The sequence below is a fragment of the Numida meleagris genome, chromosome 3, assembly GCF_002078875.1.
Source record: "Numida meleagris isolate 19003 breed g44 Domestic line chromosome 3, NumMel1.0, whole genome shotgun sequence".
Classification (NCBI taxonomy): Eukaryota; Metazoa; Chordata; class Aves; order Galliformes; family Numididae; genus Numida; species Numida meleagris.
The window spans coordinates 89,277,433-89,298,085 of record NC_034411.1 but is presented as its reverse complement, the minus strand read 5'-3'; the positions used below and the strand labels follow the sequence as shown (position 1 = coordinate 89,298,085).

The 20,653-nt window shown below is 36.3% G+C and overlaps 1 long non-coding RNA gene across 1 annotated transcript; it reads right to left on the bottom strand.

The window, feature by feature from the left end:
- On the bottom strand, positions 1,856-20,266 carry LOC110396954. Its single transcript, XR_002437401.1, has 4 exons — positions 20,118-20,266; positions 9,814-9,885; positions 9,040-9,130; positions 1,856-2,020 (listed from the first exon to the last, which is right to left on the bottom strand). It is a non-coding gene; the product is annotated as an uncharacterized LOC110396954 (long non-coding RNA).

Below are 20,653 nucleotides of genomic sequence, written 5' to 3'. Positions count from 1 at the left end.
AGAACAGAGTTGAGGGGCAGAATCACCTCCCTCAACCTGCTGGTCACACTTCTCTTGATGCAACCTGGGATACAGTTGTCCTCAGCTGCAAGCACACATTGCTGGTTTACATTGAGTCTTTCATCAACCGACACCTCCAAATCCTTCTCCTCAAGCTTCTGTCAAGTCATTCTGTATCTGTGTTTGAGATTGCCCCAACCCAGGTGCAGGACCTTGCACTTGGCCTTGAACTTCATGAGGCTGGCGTGGGCCCACCTCTCAAGGCTGTTCAGGTCCCTCTAGATAACATCCCTTCCCTCTAGCGTATGGTTTGCACCACTCAGCCTGGTGTCATCTGCAAACTTGTTGAGTGTGCATTCGATCCAACTGTTCATGTTGCTTACAAAGATATTAAATAGCAGCAGTCTCAGCATCTATCCCTGAGGAACACCACTCGTCAGCAGTCTCCACTTGGACACTGAGCCATTGACCAAAACTCTGAGCCACTGACCACAACTCTACAAATGAATCATCCAGCCAATTCCTTATCCAGCGAGTGGTCCATCCAAGAAAAGACTGTGGATATTCAGCAACAGTTATACCACAAATTTTCTAGGATAGCAGTGCTTTCTCACAAAAAGTTAAGTCCACGAGATTTGCCTTATTCTAGGAACAACTACCACACTTGCAAGTAAAGGTTACTGCCACAGGACTAAGCCTTGGAAAGTTGAGGATCCAGTCTTCTGCTGAAGATTACTGGCTGTCTATGCTCAAAACATTTGTTTTTTCTATCTCTTAATTCTTCATTTATGAATAAAGATTAAAAGATTTTTACTGTTTAAAAAGCGTAATGACATCAAATCTACTAATAAGTGATCAGATGCTGAGAACCCTTTTGTTAAGCCATTTCTTACAAGCACATTCACTTTGCATAGGACTTTTCACATCACATACAATCCAGTGATAAATTGCATTGACCTGCAGTCAGGACATGATGTTAAACTAATTCTATCAGGGCATCTCTTAGAAGAAGATGCTCGCTTGTGACTAGCACCTGTGTAGACCCAAGAATCTATAATGAAATCAAAGAAATTACATTAACATGTATGTACCTGATCTATACTCTCTATAGCTATTCACTGAAGTAAATGGATTTTAGAATTCTTCTGCTCCATCCAGATAACCATTTTACAGTTAAACTAAGCTCATCACCCACCTTATTCTGTCACTAGTCATCCCAGATGTGCAGATCAACCTGCCAATTGCAGACACCCTGCTGGAGCAGAACAGCCGCTGCTGGAGGAGTCTGTGAAGAAAGTATGTCTGTGCCCCAGACACTGCAGGATTAAAACATAACATGTTCTTTAAAAATGGTTAGTAAATTAGAATTTAGTGGTGATTTAACACAGACAAAAATAACAAAATCTCCAGAGGAGTATATGTTGACAATTTTATCTTTCAAAACTTAGTATCTATGACCTGAAGAAATATGGAATATGTAAAATGCAAATAGAGTAGTTTGGGCAGTTCTGTTGTTTTTGTGTGAGTGCCTTATTCCTATGGAGGCTAATGGCAGCATTCCAGCTATCTGCAGGACCACTGGGGTTTGCTCCACAGAGACATGTTGTGTCCCTAGATTGGGTACCTCCTACTGACACAAGGAAGCTACACACACAAACTGAAATTACAATGGCTCCACGCTATTTTCTGAAGTTATTGGACATACAGAGGAATAGATAAAATCACCCAGAAATCTTCCTTTTAGAGGGCTCCACATGAGTCTTTCTGCCTCCCGTTGTTTACTATTTAAAAAAGATTACCATAGTCGAGGTTGATTTGCATTTGATAGCAAAAGCCTGTTTAAACCTACATGCTGCTGGAACTCTGTTTCCTTTGCAAACAATAGTGACGTTGTTTATTTAATATATTATTGCAACAGCATTGACGGTCCTGGGAGATGCTTGAAACTCCTTTCACTGTGCTTTCCAAAGGTAAGTTAAACAGCGTCTTCTGGGAGATACAATACATTCTCAGCAAGGCCCTGAAAAACAAAACATTTATCATGTGCTTAATTGATAGAAATGAGTGGGAGCTTTCAGTTCTCCAAACTAGCTATCCACCTGACAAAAATGTGAGGAGTGATGAATGCAAATGCGTTCATGCTAGGCAAACACAATTTTTTAATGCACAAGTATGTAAGTATGTCTTCATACATAGATTAATATGTAAGTCTTAGGAAAATTTGATACTTAATTTCAGATACGTGAAGTATTATTATGAATAATACTCCTAACTGTTTAATTACTATTTAATATACCATCATAACGTGATATACGTGTAGATTTCTTATAGTACTTGTTTTGTTATTCTCTACTTGGGTCAGTTATGTCATTTCAGGTCTGGGCTTGCAAAGAGCTAAGTGTATATTTAACTTCAACCATGTGAGCTTTCCAAGGCCAAGGCTTATTATTTTTCCAAGAATACCACTAAGGTACTGTTTATATTTTCTTCCAAATCTTATGGTTTTCCTTCACAGCACTAAGTATAAACTTCTTAATCTTATACAAGATTTGTATTCATTCCACAAACACCCTAAACAACAACATAAACAAAAATACAGAGATCTATTAAAAAAAACAACAGTCCATAATAGTGATCCCACAGAGTTTAAGCATACTGTCAGAGGAGCAAAATTCAGCGATAATATTCTAATGAAAGTATGTGCAAGATAGAAAGCAAATTATGTCTGGATGAAAACAGTTACTTGGATAAGAACGAATTCTGCAAGCATATTAAATGATAACAAAGGATTCAAAGGAACCTATATATAAAAGAGGAGGATTGTATTATGACAAAGATTTTGCTGAATTTACATTGGAGAATCATGGAATATGCTTTGATGTTTCAATAATTGTTGTTGCTTTGCCACTTTACCATATAAAAAGCTATTAAAAAAAAAAAAAGAAGAGACAAATCAAAGACAATAATGTGAATGATGACTACAGGAAAAATAGAAATGAGTAGAAATAGTGGGTGAAAACGTCAAGGGAAACGTTACATTGTGATAGGTCTGCAGAATTAATGACATCTCTTAATCATATAACTATAGTTTCAAAACAGTATCTGAACTAAGCCACAACAACTCTTGCTCAGTGATCTTAGTAGGAGTCAGTAGTCGGGATTCTGTCTACAGTATTGAAAAAGCTGTATTTCCTTGAGGAAAATGAAAATAACTCCACCTTCCAAATCTTCCTGTCCTGTAGCATGCTACTAAAAAGATATTGGTACCTAAAATCAGTTACATATCTTTCCCCAGTAAAATTTCAGAATGTTTCTTGAATTACTCTATAGAGTCACAAAAAAAGTAAACTCTAATCATGAATTTAACATTTGCTAATAACTTATTTATAATCTTCTGAGATGTCTCTTAAAAAAATCCTGAAATGGAAAGTTCTGAAGAATAAATACATATTTCTTTTTCTGCTTCAATTTTGGGAAACAAACATGTAACAACTAAAATTTTCTGAGTGATACGAAGAGTCCTACGTATTTAAATGAACCTACTTTGGCAAGACTTCTTCATTTTTCACCCAGATTTTTAAAGGCAAGTTTTGTTGGCAGGCACGTGATACAAGTTGCATTTATAAGTGCAGGAATCTACTAACCTTTAAATTTCATCTGGACCAGTTAGCTCCGCTGTGTCATGCTCTTCTTCACTCTTTATAAAGGAGGATACTGACATGAGTGTTTCTGCAGTTTAAAATTTTTTTTCCAAGGATGTTATCTTTACTATAATAGATTGGTGTTGGTCTTAAACCTCAAATTGCTGAACCATACTGAAATCTCAAAATAAAATAGTTACCTACCATCTTTTCTCATTTTTTAGAAAAGAATTATAGGTTTGGGATATTTTTCATGGCATATTTATAATCAAGCCAATATTTTTGTTTTCATAGATGCTCAAAGCATCTATTTAATTTAGTACTATTGGCAGCTTCTGCACCCTATAGTGATTAGCAAGAGTTCAAGTAAAGGATTTATACAGTTCATATGTGATATCTAAAAGTAAAATAATTTTTTTCCCAGTGTAGAAGCAGCCTTTCATTTAGACTTAGCAGGAGATAAATAAATTAATATGTTTCCAAAACTGATATAAATTCAGTTTCCTTTCCTAGACAAATATCACAGAAATGTGTCTTGGAAATTAACCTTTGGAGCTTACCTAGTCCAATATCCTTCTCGAAGTACCAACAGTATATTTGTCTGTCATGGCACAGTTTAACCTCAAAGAGAAGGATTTGATCTTCTAGCTGAAGATGAAGGCTCAGAAAAGGAAAACAGTACAGGAAGGGAAGATCTACCTAAGCTTAAGACTCCAGCTGGCACAAAAGCAACTGGCCATGATTAAGTGCAGGCCAGAAATTCAAAGAAAATTTAGATTATCAGAAGAATTCAATTCTAATGCGACTATTGAGGACATTGTAAGTAGTTTCAGAAGAGAGGTTATTAAACCTGTGAAGAATTTTCTATGATTTGGTCAACTACAATAGCAGTCACTATCAGTGACTGCTTTTACAGTACTATGTTACTGTTTTGAGAACTGTGAACAATGACAAGTATAGCAATGCAAGAATGCAAAAGATAGGGTGAAGGCCAGATTTTGTTTCAGGTTGCTTTGATCCTGAAAACACGATCTATAAGCTAAATTTGCCTAGAGATATCTGTTCAAATTCAATAAGCTGCTGGTCCTCTCCCTTTCTTGGCACATATAGAGATTCAAGGCTGCAAAGGGTTAAAAAAGTCGTGCTTCTTGAAGATCAATCCCAGCTCAACAGGGAGGCATTCCAAGATCAAAGAAGGAATTTTATTATTTTTTTTAGGAAAGAAAGCAAATGGAGAGAGAGATTATTCTCTTTATCAGCAGGGGTGCAGGTATCCAACCTTGTAGTGGCAGCAAATACCACTGTTCTTGACTTTGGATGCTATCATTTTTGGTAAAACAAATATTATTCTTCATTAGTTTGTTTATTTAGTATGGATTTCTTTATTGAGTTTAGTTTAACAAAGATTGCATTAGAAGTAAGAAAATGATTTCCGTAATTATGCTTTAATAAAAATTAATTGCTCTTAAATTACAGATAGTGACTTCAGCTAGCAGATAATGAAAGAGAAAGCAACAACAGCAGGAACAACAAATAATCTAGAAACACAGGTTACATTTCAAAAAGAAAAGACCAAGAGTGTGGAGATTTTCATTATGATAAATGTTTTAGCATCTGACCTTCAGCAATTTGTTTTACAGATGGTTGGTGCTTACATCAACCACAACAGAAGAAAGTGTTTGAGTGAACTAAGAGAGAAACATTGTACAACCTAAAGAATTGACAATTTTCATGTACTGAAGGGCAAAATGTCACATTTCACAGAAGAGGTAGGCAAAATTTTCTTACTGATGCGTTTTTTTGTCAATGTTTTCTGTTTGCTCGCAGAACAGAAAATATTCATACTGCCAAAATTTCTAAAAAAAATATTGTTTGTTTGATTTTTGTGAAAAAAATAAAAGTATAATAGGGTTTTTTTTATAGGAACAGGTGCTTCCTTCTTATTAACACTGGACTTGGTTTCAGAAATCATAGCTTTTGCAGGACTTATAATTTCGCCCCTCCAAGCTAACCACCCACTCTAAATAAGGGCTAGTTCCTTGATCAAAACTTTTAACCTATGCTAAAATTAATTTCCTCATTTCAGATAAGACTCTCAATCTATGTCAGTCCTGGTAAGATGAAAAATGCCATGGAACATGCTCAGCCTCTCTAGAACATACATTTTTATGCCATATTTTCAGCATAGTTCCTGGCATGCTCCAAGCTGATCAGCATTCTCCAAACAACGTCTGAGAACTTACATGCAGCTAGAAGTAAACAGAGACCATTTCCAAAAAGCCAGTGAGGTATCGACTCTATTTTGGAAGTTAAAAATAGTCTTTGGCGCCAGCTGCAAAGATCAGCTATTTATCTCACTAACATCCATGCAGGCTCTATGGCATCTGTGACTGTCATTATTTGCATTTGAATTTTTTTTCTGGATGCATTGAAACAATCTGAGAGTTCAAATGGATTGCCTAATAGAGCTTCTTTCTGTACCAGAAAGTGTTTATGTTCTTTCTAGAATATCTATTCACATATATGGACAAATATTTCCAGCAGACAGTAAATGGGCAGTTATACTACCCATCTGCTGCTGTTATGAAAGTTGTGTTGCTAATGCTGCCTTAATTTTCAGTGGGAAAGATAATTCACCTCTTCCCCAAAAAATGGAAAGCAAAAGAATGGCACCTTCAAAGGAATACTTATACTTGGAGACTCTCGTGCTTGTAGGAGGGAAAAAAAAATCATAAAGTCTCAGGATTTGCTTTGCCTCTCTACTCCCCAAAGAAATTGCAAAGAAATATTGGGACTGCTTTTTCATGACAAATGTTACCTAGTAGAAGCGTATTCTTCAAGTTGAGCCAAAGTTTTCCCTAGAACAGCTCTGAGTGATTTTGAATATGCAGTAAATCAGAATCAGGTAAACCACTGGATCTTTGAAAGTTTCTACTAGGATCTTCCATAAGACCTTACAAAACCAATTAAGATTTGCAAGCAAGAAGCAATGTCACTCACAGTGGGAACAGATCATACCCAATGCATCCAATGTGCTTGCAATGATCCTCCCTGATGGGAACTTTCCCCTGCATTTTGAATTCCTATATTCAGGGGGAAAAAAAGGAAGTAAGTGTTTTTCTTCGGCTCTGCAGAGATATGTGAATCTATTTGCACTGCTTAAAAAATATGTGCTTTTTATTAACTGTGCCATTATAAATTCCTTTTGTAAATTACACAGAACTTGCATAAAATTTCACCTTAAAGCTACAACAGCTATCCGTGAAATATTGAAAAATCTCACTAAAAATTGTGTTCTTGCTTATTCTTTTCTAAATTTCAATTTAAAATTCCAAAAAATATATACTCTTGTCTTGCTGTAATTCTCTCGGCTTATCAAAAGCTGGAACTGCAATATAATGATTGCAATCTTTGAACTATTTTTATCCTTTTTCAGAAAACAAAATCCAGAGAAATCACAGTAAACAATATTAATATCAAATTCTTTAAAACAAAGAGCTTTGAAATGTCAACATTTCAACAGGGCATTTTTCTTTTTTGTAACTGTTAATTTAATGTAATTTTGTAAAAGAAAGAAGTGTATTACATCTGTGCATTCTATCTGTGCCAAAATAGAAAAAAATAATGCTGGCAGAGCAAAAATAATGTTTTCTATTATTCTACTCTGAAGAAAATGGTGGAAGAGATGTATTTCACCCTTTAATTTGAAAATAAACTTTTCACATCACTGGATTGTTTATTTACTATTTACTATTTTTTGTTGAAGAAGATCTGTAATAAAGCTTACTTGGTGGAATAGGAACTGCTGGTAAGTAAGATCTGCATTTTCTGCCACAGTCTCCCATGAGTTCAGAAAAACAATCACATTTACATATTTTAAATTTCATTAGCATTACATTTTTTGATTTGCCAACTGCACGTTATCAACATAGTTCTGCAGTGTGTCCAAAGTCCTGGCTTGGAGGGCTCTAAAATTTATAGGAAACACTCGTGAAGCAGAGAATTCCAAGGAACTTCAGTTGCTTCAGTGGCTCTCCTGTGCTCTGGAAAATGTGCAAGGTGATACATTCAAAAACATTCTTTTCATGTAATATTTAATGCAATTATTAATGCTCTTTTTTATCCAATGTGAAACCAAAATGTAACCCAGCGTGGTAAGTATGGGTAAATTAAAATAGTGCTACAGCAGTTAAGGTGTTATTGAATACTTACACAAATATAGTAGAGGATATGTTATTTTTCCATCATTTTAAACTTCATATTAACATTTCCTTCCCTTTGAGAATGTTAATTTATCCCTAAGTGGAGATTTTCACTGAACTGAGCCCTAGACGTGCATGAGACAACTGTACTGTTCCTCACTGAAACTGCTTTTCATTATGGCAAATTCCATGGAGTAGATGGAGGCAGGGGGTGAGAGAGGTCTGCAACATGTATTTAGAGCTGTGGTGAATCACGTTATCCCTCTGAGCCCAGCTTTAGTACCATGGCTGGAGAAAAGTCTCTTCACTTTTCTATTATACACCTGAAGATGAGGTATCGGTGTATATAGCTTGAATAACTGGTTAAATACATTCATTATACACATATGAGTTTGAGGTTTAAATTGAAGCTTTAGTTCTTAAGCCTCCCAGTTGCTTTGGCTGCACCAAAGTTTGAAAAGGCGTTTGCTTTAAAAACCCGCTTTCTGACTGTAATTTATTCTGTGCATCACCAGGGAAATTACAGCTTGTCATCTGTTTCCTGCATGTTGTTGTGTCATTGTTTTTGAAAATCTTAATGGAAACTTCAAAAATTTAAGGAAAGAAAAAGAAAAGCATGTTTAACTGTATCTCTTCATTAAACCTTTTATTTTCTATTTTTGTGAATTTCTGCTTGTAAACTGTGCACGTATAAGGGCTCTTAGATTTTCCTTAAATAAAGACCTAGTCTGTGGCTGGTCTCTCCAGCATCAGTGAAGTTGCCTCAAATCAGGTCTTCTGCTAGCAAACTTTGTGCACTCTCCTTCTGGAAGGCCAGGAACAGACAGGACTTCTGCTCATCCTGTTTGTAACCTCAAACTGAAGTCATAGAATCATAGAATCATAGAATCATAGAATCGTAGAATCATAGAATCATAGAATCATAGAATCATAGAATGGCCTGGGTTGAAAAGGACCTCAAAGATCACCGAGTTTCAATCCCCCTACTGTGACCCCATGGGCAGGGTCACCAACCACTAGACCAGGGTCTAATCGACACTTCACAGGAATTTATAATTTTGTCCACTTAAGATGCATAAAATACCTCCTTAGGTAGAATTCCTTCTGATTTCTATAGACATAGAGGAGACACAGATGTTACCTTCTGGACACACAGGTTACACCTAACTGCAAAGCAGTTTGGAAGAGATCCTTACCCAGTGTTGTTAGATGGCATTAGAACCATCCAAAGCTCTTCTTTCTCAACTGCCCCTTCTTCCCCTCTTCCCTGCACTCCCTCTTCATCCCCTGTAAAGGATGTAATTGCAACTGGTATAAATGCTAAAGTTTTAAAGGATCAAATTTTGATTTCAGTCTTTATCTGTACACTGGCAATGTTCATATATTTCCTGGTTTCTCTTTCACACCTTTTAGTTCTCTTATTCTTTACGTATGACATTTCTAGAGAGTAATCTGTCATTGATATATTCAGGGGAAACAAAATCATATCCCCATGCATTACTTGCATAGGAAAAATATGTTTGCATTCAAATAAGGATTTTATCCTTTCACGTATAATAAGATTTTAACTTCCGTTTACCTAATTAATTCCCAACAAATTTCTGTTTTCTCAGAACTATGCAGTTGATTCTTCACTATCCAGACACATAATCCTTCCTGTGTGCTCAGTGACCTGAAGTAGTTTTAGAAAAGTAAAGACTTTGTCAAGTATTTTTTTTTTCTGATCTGCTTTTCTTTCCAGTAAACACATAGTTAAATACATCAAAACACAATACTGATATCCCGTTTAGTATGGAGATCATTAACATACCATTAACGTTAGTCGTTTCTTAGCCTGTATTTCAAGCATACTTGTGCTGTTTCTTGCAGGCTAATACTGTAGTTACTCCCAGGATTCCTAGTTTATTTTGTATAATTGAAATTTCGGAAGAGTCCTACACATTTGTTTTATCCAAGAATATCTCACTTACATTTGCTCCAATGATGCGGGCCAAGATCTGCAAAGGTACCTGCGTCTCCCATAGACACAGGTGCGTAGGAATCTGGAAGAAAACAAAGTATGCATTCTGATATTCATGTTTGATTGTCAGGATATTTTATCTGTATCAGTGCTTACTTCATTTTGCCCTGATAACTTGTTTTCTCTTGTAGATATTCTTCTGAGAATTGACATGAGACAGCCTGAGAAGGAAGGAATAAAGCTCCATTTTCACTTTGGATGGCTTTGCTGCACAGAAAACAAGATCTGATCCTCCTCTTTGACTACTGGGATTACAGGTGCACCTTCTAAAGACAACAAAAGAGCCCTTGAGCCCAAACAAACAGTTGACCTGAGAAGTCTGTAGGACGATTAATCTCAAGTGCAGAGGCAATGCTTGTTCACTCATCATATCTACCTCTATTACTCTATGCTTTGTCTCACAAACAGTGCAGAATATGCAATACTATAGGTTTCCTTAAGTTCCTATGTAGCTAAATACAATGCATTAAAAATACATATAACAAGTAGGGAAAAATCTTACAAGACACAGAAAGTAAAAGGAGAGGAGAATAGATGGGTGCAATAGGCAAAGAAAAAGGAAACACACAATGAAGTCAGAAAACAGATATGATTTTCTCAAAAATGACTGGAGATTTTGAAAATGTTCAGATTTAAATGTTCAAATATTAGATGGTCAAAAGACCTTGATTTCATGTGAAAATATTTGCTAGTTTCTGAAGACTGTTATTGATTTGTTACCTTTCATAAGATAAAAAATATAAGGCAGTCAAAATCACCTGTCACATTTGAGCCACTGAGCTTTAGTCTTCTCTAAAACCAGGAGAGACTGCATAAAACAAATAATGGAGAAGAAAATTATGAAGTATCAAAATGTAGAAGGACAGAAAAAATAGATAGTGCAACAGGTTTTTTAAAATCATCTATTGAAACTGTGTTTTCATTTCAGCAGTTCATCCTCAGAGCCTATGGTACAACCATTAATCTGTACCATTCCTAAACTATCACTGTATTTATCTACTACTTCCAATCAAGGATCACAGACTACAGGCAAGGTCACATTGTTTGCACAGATAAGGAGCATTAGTTACTTGTAAACAACAAGCAAATATTTATATTGATGACCCTTTTCATTTATTCACCTTCATTATTTTCTTTTCTAGAGGGCCAATACACCTAAGATCAGTCCAGACATATTTTCTCTGTGAAGCCAACTGTCAACCTTATCTTACTAGTAAATGTACTCAATCTGTCCTTTGGCAGCCAACAAGAGCACTTGCTCTTGTATCTAAATACTCCTATTAGCAGCCAAAGTCAATATTTAGAACACAGATTGCTGATTGGATTATTTGCAGTCCTTTCTCAGACCTTCCAATCAGCTTTAGAGGCACAAGAACACTGCAACTTGAAAAATCAAATGGACGGATAAAAAAGGGGGTCCTTCTCACAACAACATTTGCTAGCTGCCTCTTCAGATAAGGAAATGTGCAGCACAATGTGTGTGCTGGCCAGCCTCCAAATAGTACCATGAATCCCTGGAACAGGTCCCAGAATTTGAATCTGAGCAGAAGATGCCTGGAAGGGGCATGTTGCTGGCTTTCCAAGAGGAGAATCCATTTGGTTTTGGGCAAGGGGGCTGATGTTGAATCCAAGAGGAAATGTGCTGTAGGTGTCTATGAAAGGTATTTACAGCTTATTATGGTGAAAGATCAATATGTCATCTTCCTCATATTTTAGGTCCAACTTTCCTTACTCTATCACAATATGCACATACAGGGCAACATTTTTTTTTCTTCTCATACAAATCTCAACATGCCAAGGAATGAATGCTGATATGCATGCCTTCACAGTATTTAGATGTCATCTACAAACAAAGCTTCAGCATGCTAGTATGTCAATGCTTGTTAATCTGAGAAAGCCAGCAATACTTTTAAGTCACGTTAAGGCTTCATCAATTTCTTAAGAAGATGAATGAAATGAGATTAAAAAAAAATTATTCATGGATAATAAAAATGTAACTGCATTTGGTTCTCTGATTAAGTAAGGGAGCAGTTAGGGAAAGAGCAAAGCTTCTTAGCAGCTATTATAGGGACAGAATAGCCAATTAAAATTCCAGCTGCAGAGGGAGAGAAATGTTCAATCTGGGGTAATAATAATAATCAGGCATAGAGAATTTTAAAGGAAACATATTGCTTTTTGGTCCCATATTAGCTGATATTCTGAAAGGTCAATTGCAGTGGGTGTGACTGAGTAATCACCAGTACTTGGAACCATGGCTCTCATCATATCCCATGCCACCTATCCTGTGCTGATTATGCCAAATGCCACAGAATTCTCACGTTAAGAGTGCCATCAATGTTTCTGAATCTATCTATTCAAATAAAAAGGAGGATTGCCATACAGTTAAAGATCATATCTTGTAACAGAGCGGCACAGTGGAAGAACATTAGGTCTATAACTGAGATGGACTGAAACCATCCTCTGCTAGGCTCTCATTTGATGGTTGGACTAGACGATCTTAGTGGTTTTTCCAAACTTAATGATTCTATGATATTCTACTTTAAGTGCAAAAATAAGACAGTCAAGTTAGGTTAGAACTATAAAGGTTCTTAGTTACCTTTCATTGGGATGATGTCTCAGTTGTAGAAATGTATCTTGTTTTCATTGTTAGCCAACTACTCAATATCTCCTTTATGCTCTTTTGTAACATCTGGCATGGAGCTCAGGCTCATCTAAGCTGAAGGACCAAGAACCAGCTCTAGTCCTTCTCTGGATTCATAGAGCAGTTCAAGTGAGGCACTAAATTTCCCTTTGCCCATCTCCCATAGAACTTTCCTTAGGAAGAAATTCATGTACATTAGCCAGAGGCTTGCCACTATAGCCCACGTCAGGTAGGTCACAGGCCCAGGGAACCCAAAGTACCGAGAGAATAAGCATGCACATCCACTACTTCATCTTGATATTATTTCAGTCACTAAACCTCCATGAAAGAGCTTGTAATCTACTTCAGAATTCTCAGCTCTATCTACCCTTCATGCCATCAGTGCCCGCTTCAGTGGTATCTCTGTCATGGAATGCAAACAAATACTGTGTCAGCAGATGGCATAGGACAGCTTATTGCCTTTTCAGGATTAAATGTTGGCATCTGTGCATAGTAGATTGCCTCCTCCCTTTTACATCAACAGTATTTAAATTATTTGTCTCCACTATGTTACGGCAACTAATCAGTGCATAAACTGGGAGCACATTTTGGTCTACTTTGTTTGGTATACTTACAACCTCAGACTGACCATTCCTGATGAGATTTGTTCTAGAGTCTAAAACTTTGAAAGATGTCACCAAAACAGCTCTAAACAGAAGTGGAGCAAAATTATTAGGTTTTTGCTTGTTTGTTTGCATGTTTATTTTAAGCATAGAGAGTGGTGCAAAAAGTATCAGAGAATAGAATGAGACCTAGGGAAATGGCTCAAGGCATGTTAATTAAAAAGCAGTGGAGCAAGGAGATGTTCATTGCTGCTGGCAAGTATTTCTCATTGATAGAAATGCTTCAGGTTCTGTGAATAATGTCACTCTAGCCATCACTGCTGTAGATGTTGTGGTAAATTTACAATACTGTTTCTGGACTCATGAGAGGATTTTGCTTTCAGAGGTCTATGTTCTGCTTAAAATATATGAAGTTTCCTGCCAGCCCTTTGCTCAAGAGATTACACCATAGGCATTTTGCACTTCTTTCCTTCCACATCACTCTCTAATATATCTTGTAAGAATGCTTTGAAACAGCATTCACTCCAGAATTCCGAAGCACCACTAATCATGTTGTTTTTATTACTGGATTTATTTTTTCTGCTTATGCAGACGGTGATATTTGTATTTAGAGTCCCAAAAGAATCCTTCCTTGTAAAACCCTAAATGATGATCCTGTCTGTCAAACTTCAAGAGAGTTATGTCCAACATTTTCATTTTTCCACTTCCAGCATTTCAGTAACGATAATAGTGCTATCTACTACTCTGTTTAAAAAAAAAAACAACAAACAAACAACAAGAGCTGCAATGATTTCTTGCATTCTTTTTTTTTCCTGCCTTTCCTTTGGTGTGATTTAGACTAAGATATCTGAAGTCATCTTATGAAAGAGCAAAAAATGAAGAAGTTAAAAGTACTTAGCCTCACTCACAGAGAAAAAACTAGCTGAGCTGAAGATGTAATTTAATCAGTCTGTGAACATAGATTCGCATTCAATTGCAGTTTAATCATGTAACTTCTATTAATTAGATGGAAACACTGTCATCTGAAATCAACTAGATTTGCAGATGTCAAGGGGTTGAACAGTAAAAATCCAATTTACGTAGGTACCAGGATCAGATCTAATTCACACAAGCTTTATCTTTTTGTAGCTCTACTAGATTTTGATATCTTATACATATCACATAGAGTAAGACAGATATCAAACTTTCAGTGAGTGATGAATCTATTTGGGTCCTACTTCTTGTTAAACAATGCACACTGTTCCTAAGATGACTTTTCTAGAAATCAATAGGAAGTTGCTCTTACAAATGGATAGCACAATATGGTCAATAACCATGAAGGCCACGATGCTGATTCATCTGTAGAGATTTTCTGAGAAAAACATAGAAAGGGTGGTCTTAATTATAATAAATAATAAATGAGCTTAATAGTTTTGTTTCTAAATAAGTGGGCTGTGTTCTGGAGACACATTGCTGATTCTGAGTTGCAACTATTTGTTTCATAGCATTATAATGTATAGCGTTAACAGCTTACACTTCAGCTTGTTAGAAGAAATGTAGATATTCATGCATAGATCAAGCCATACAGGACATGTCCAAAAGATGAATTTGATGATGTCAAAAAGATGATATTTGGGATTAACTGATCAACTCTTTTCCATTTGTATTATTTCTAGAATTTCTGATTTTAAAAAAAAAACATTATCAAAAAGAAAGATTATACATTTTTCTTTCTCCTGTATAATTATCGTTGAACTTAAATGACAATATAAAGTCAACCAAAGCAGGCCTATCTCTTAATCAGAATTATTTGGAGAAATACAGCTTCCTCAAAGAAAGCAATTATAGAGATAGACATAATCATCATGCTGTCATATTTGTCTTTCAGAGCTGCATTTCTGTGCAACCCACCTACGTATCTCTGAGAAAATGGAAATTGGATGTTTGGGACAGAGTTTGGTGGAGTTAGATTATCTCTTCCCCACATTATTTCTACTTAGTTTATTGTATTTGGCTATTTGCCAAAACAAAAACTATAAAAAAAAATCTGATTTACTTTGCCCATGTGAAATAAAATTCAAAAAAAAAATGTAGTTCTGGTAAATTAAACAAAGTAGGCATGCAAAAAATGACTGAAGTGTTGCATCTTTTAGAAAATTACTTTGTAAGGCGAGAAGTTATACACTAGAGAAAAGGAATATGCGACCCAGATTTTCAACAATCACTTTACTTGTTCATTCATTATCAGTTTAGCAAGCTTGAGAACACTTTTTCATGTGATCAAATTTTTATTTGTATTAAAAGTGAAAATCAATTTACTTTGTGATGGGCATTAGTTTCAGTAGAGCAAATGTAAATGCTTCATACCTTTCACTGATGCCTGAATTAGACCAAATTAAAGGACTTGATATGCTTGATTGAGTGGTTATATGCCGCTTGTCAATATTTCTGTAACAAGCCATACTGAAAATCATGAATTAGTAACGCTGAAAGAGCACAGGGAAAATTGCTGGAAGATATTTGGGATAATGGCATTTTGTAATGGTGTAGCGATGGGTGTGGCAAACGAGAATTGCATGCAATTAGGCTTATTCTACTTGTAGAGCTTTGACTCAAGTTTCCATTAATATTAAAAGGAATACTAGAGGAAAAGTCAAGGTAAAAGTAAACAAAATTCCGTATCAGTTGATCATATTTGACTAGACAGAACTTATGTAGACAAGCAGCTGCTCCTGATAATGTACTTCCCAACCAAAACTGAAATGTTGAAATCACCTGCTAGGCCCATAAGCTGTGCAACTTCATAGTAAGTGAGATGGCAACAACTTTTTAATAATGTTTAGTAATTTCTCAGTTGGGCTTTTTTCAGTATTTTTGTGACTATCCCATTTTTACATCATTCTCTTTTTATTATTTGCATGTAGACACAGGTAATTGCAACTACTTCATATAGAACACAATGAATACTTCATTTGGTTTCTGCTTTTGGAGAACTTCTCCGAAATTATCTCTGCTGCTACTTTCTTGGCATGGTATACATTTTTTTGCTCATTTTATTATGCATTTTTTTGCATGGTCCCAGACTTTAATTCCACCACATTAAATTATCTCCAGCTTAATTTTTTTTAAAAGATTATGCAATTTGTCTTTTTTATTTGGTTGCTTTTCATGAAACTCCAAAATAACAGGAGCACACTAGTACTAGTTTCTTTTCTCTGATGATGAGTTCCTGTAAATCCTGAAAAGAATCCTGAAAAGAATCCTGGAGTAGATGGCTAAATCTTTAAGATTCATAAGTAGATTTATCTGGAGAGAAGGATTTGATGTGCTGCATTTACTCATTATTTATGCTTTTGGACTGACACCAATGTTCTGTGGGGATTCTCTTTAGTTCACATAATATATAGTATAGCAAAATATTGTTTCATAGAGAAATATTTTCTGATGCAATAAAAAATGTTCATCTACCAATTCTCAATTTCCTGTTCCTTACTCAATCAGTGCTCCAGCAGAAACTCTGAACATTGGTTTTGAAGCTTGTGTCAATCCGATCAACTGAAATATTTTCATATTAAAAGTGCTGAAGTCAAAATGGCTTTTTTTGTTGTTTTTCATGCAGAATTTCACCCAAGACACATTTCATAGGCCAAGAAATTCTCCTGCCATGATTAGATAGTAATTTTTCTCCTCAACCCCTTAAATTAAGCACCTTGAAAAGTCTCTAAGTATTAGCAAGGTTTGATCTCGCAATCATTACCATTGTTCGAGGAATTAGTGAGCTCTCATATACACTGTACTGAATTTCATTCATCCACTTAAAGAGAAATGAATTTAGACTGGAATGGTAGCAGAGAAGTACTATTAGAAATGGTCTGAACTGAGAGCTTACATTAAATATACTTTTTAAAAGGCTTGTTCAGTCCAGGAAGAAAAAAACCCTGAACTTCATAAAACCATCAGGGTGATAAATGTCAGAGAGACAGAAGAGCTAATTTAAGCTAAAAAATAACACCATCAAGAGAACAAATTAGTATAAATGAGTGCTGAATAAACTTCAGCTGGATTTTACCCATTTGAAGAGTGAAATCTAGTGATTGTCTTCTACCTAGACTGGAGAATAAGATACTTAGCTGATTTCAGCTACCTTTAATGTAGATAATTCAGTTTTCTACCTCATAATGTCTGTTATTGTTCTTGTCCTAGTAATACTGTTTAGCAAACAACCTGATAAAAACAACCAATTCCTTAAAGATAGTGTCCCTCATCCTCCATCCCCCATTCATTAGGAGTCGATCTGTGTTCAGGAAGGTACAGTTCCCTCTTCCTCTAATACTGGCTCAAGTCTCCTCAGACAAGCTAGTAAAAATGCCCCTGAAAAATACACTTTTTTTTTTTTTAACTTTTCAGCTCTGTTCTTTAGGAGACATCATGGAGAGGTCTAACATATTATCAGACACACATATTTTGTGATCTGCTTGCCCGATAAACAGTTTAAACCCGTTTCTCTTGATCAAGTGCCAGGTCGGTTTTTTTTTTTTTTTTTTTTACTATTATTTTTTTTCCATTTGAACAAATCCTCTGCTACCAGCTGCATAGGCACACCTCTGTGAATACTAAACTGACAGGGATGCAGAACAACAGAGAGGGTTTAGGGAAGTGTACCTTAAAGCTGAGAAAACTGAGTTTGATAAACAACACCCATAATTTTATAAAGAATTCAAAAGTTGCAGGTAGGCAGGTCTTCTGAACTTTCACAAAATGCACTCAGCAGCACATTTCAGGATTAGGCATTAAAGCTGGGAAAGAGGCTGGGAAGCAGGAAAATAAAGCCCGGTAGAATTTGTTAGCTGCCAAATCATGTACTGCTTGCTTAAAGAAGTATCATATTTCACTAATTGGATTTGCTGTCCTGCAATTTTAACCTTTCCAGCACTTCCAGCAGTCCAATCAATACTAAGATGTGGAGAAAATCAGTTTAATTCTAAGGTTTTTTTCCCAGGTAATTTATGCTCATCATACGCAGGCTCTTTTCAGATAATTTTAGTTGTTGCTTAGCACTTGAGAAGCACAGTATTTGTTTTGTTATGTATGTCAGTCCTAAGATCAGATTACCACTGTGCATTAATGGCAGATCAATTCTACTGAAAGGTAAATAAGTAGAACTATCTGAAAAACACTATTGTCAAAGGTCAGGGTAAGATGCATCTTTTGATCTTGTGTCCCTGTGGATGTCGCATTTCAGCAGCTACCCCTTACCATGCAAAATTGCAATCCACTATTTACTGTCTCTGGCTGCGATGAAGTTAGTTTCCTCATACCAGCCTGCATGGTGCTGTGCTTTGTATTTGTGGCTAAAACAATGTTGGTAACACACCAATGTTTTGACTATTCTGAACCAGTCTTAATCCACAACAGTTTTCATCTTATTTCCCGACATTTTCATGACCCAAAGGGACACTATGAATTCCAAACTTATCAACACTATAACAAATATAACATGTTATACTTATCAAGACTCTGCTCATAACAGATTGTGTACTTAGGTACTTCATAAAGTAACCAGTGCTAAGTACATCAAACCAGTCCCATAAGTGGTGGGCAAACCAATATGCAAAAAGCCAAATTAAGAAAATTGACCTCAGAAGATACTGACATGGGCCCAGGGGTGAGACCAGTAAAATAACAGACAAATTCTCACTTCAAAGTTGATCCATGTTACAGGATTTGGGGTGTTGCAGAGTTTAGAAGTCCGTCCAAAATTCAGTCAGTCCAGAGTTAAGAGTCAACTCACCATATGCTCATATGCTCTCATATGTTCCTGTACTACAATTAAACTAGCTGCATTCCTCTAGTTCCCAGGCTGAGTGTCCAGGCCAGGTTCCCAGGCTGACAGATTTTTTCCCCTTGTCAGTGTTTTAGCAGTCATTTTAGGTAAGTGTTTTTCCATTTTGGTCAGGTCACCTCTCTAACTGCTCTCATCAGTCCTGCTGAGGAGGGGGAGTGAGATGACAGCTATGTGGGGGTCTGACAGACAGCCTGAGATCACAGATGATGCACGCTGTTTTACAGTAACCCACAGGCTAGAGTCATGTGAGTTGTAAGGACCTTCAGCTAGTCCAACTCCCTTGCTCAGAGTAGGTTTCATTACCATAGACTTTTCCAGCTGAGATACAAATGTCTCAAAGGACAGAGATCCCACAGCCTCTCTGTAAACCAGTGGTTTGACCACATACATGGTTCCAGGCCTAACCAACTCAGCTTCTCACAGGACAAGTGCTCCAGCCCCTCACCAAACTTGCTCTAGTTTCTTACTGTCTTGACTAAGAACTGGGTCACCATACTGGCTACGACTGCACTTTCTCAGCAGTTCTGGTTATGTTTGGGTACCTGTGGTTCTTCCTCTTATGATTCATGTACAGATCATATATAAATACATAACAGCCTTCTTAAAATGAAAGCATTAACCTATTGTGACAAGAGACAGCGTTTCCTAAAACAGCAGCTGGCATACTCATCTATCTTAAAATCTTTTGATCTCCTGATGATAATGAAGCTAGTTGTAACTTCTTCTAGTCCCACAAGGTCCAGTGTCTCAGCTGGTTGCTCCAAGATAATTACTCTCCGTGGAGCAACTGTTCATTTTTAGACCTGCGGGAGAGTTCTTTTGATCTCCTGTGTGCAAGGAACATTGTCTGTTCAGAGCAGTTTTTCAGCTCAGCATTTTCAGAGGTAATGGTAACTACATTTCTATTGTTTCCTGTGCTCTGACTTACCTTGAACTACTCCTTCTTTGTCTCTAAAGAAGCAAAGAATCTCCTGATTTACTAAAGAAATACAGTTGTATTATAATCAGTTCCATGTTCTAAATGACTCAGTTATTAGAGTAGCATTTTCATCACATCACTTGAGTGGCGTATTGCACAATAATAGAACAAACACTTTAAGAAATTCCTCAAATATCTTTTTGGGTAGTAAAACAGCATTAAGTATCAGTATTTTCTTTTGTGTGAATTTCCACAATGTCATACTCACAGAGAAGAGTTTAGCAGTTCAACACTACGCCTTTCATGCTGGAAAGCAATGCTTCTTGAGCAGCCGTACAGCTGTGATCATCCTATCTCTCCGCCAAGTTGCTGTCTCTGTCTCATCCAAGGACGCTGGAAGGAAGCTGGGAGCCCTCTTGAGGCTGGAAAATAAAGAAAGCAAATCAGAAGACCTCCCGGCTCTGTCCTCCAATGCAAAAGCTCACAACCTTCCAATAGCAGACCAAAATACTCAGAAATTATGACAGAGCATATTCAAAGATATTATATCTTCCAACCGAAATAATTTTGGAAAATATAAAAATATTTTAAAAGTCAAAACCTCGGTTCTGATGCTGCTGGAGAAAGGCAAAAGGAACTGTGTTTTTTATTTAAAAGATAGTGCTTTTTCTGGATTTTTGTGCAGTGCTAACTAACCTCCACAGACACAAATAAACACAAATAACTAAATGTTAAGCAGAGAATAACAAATAGCAAATGACAAGTAATATTTTTTTAACTTCCTTGAGAATTATATAAAGAAAA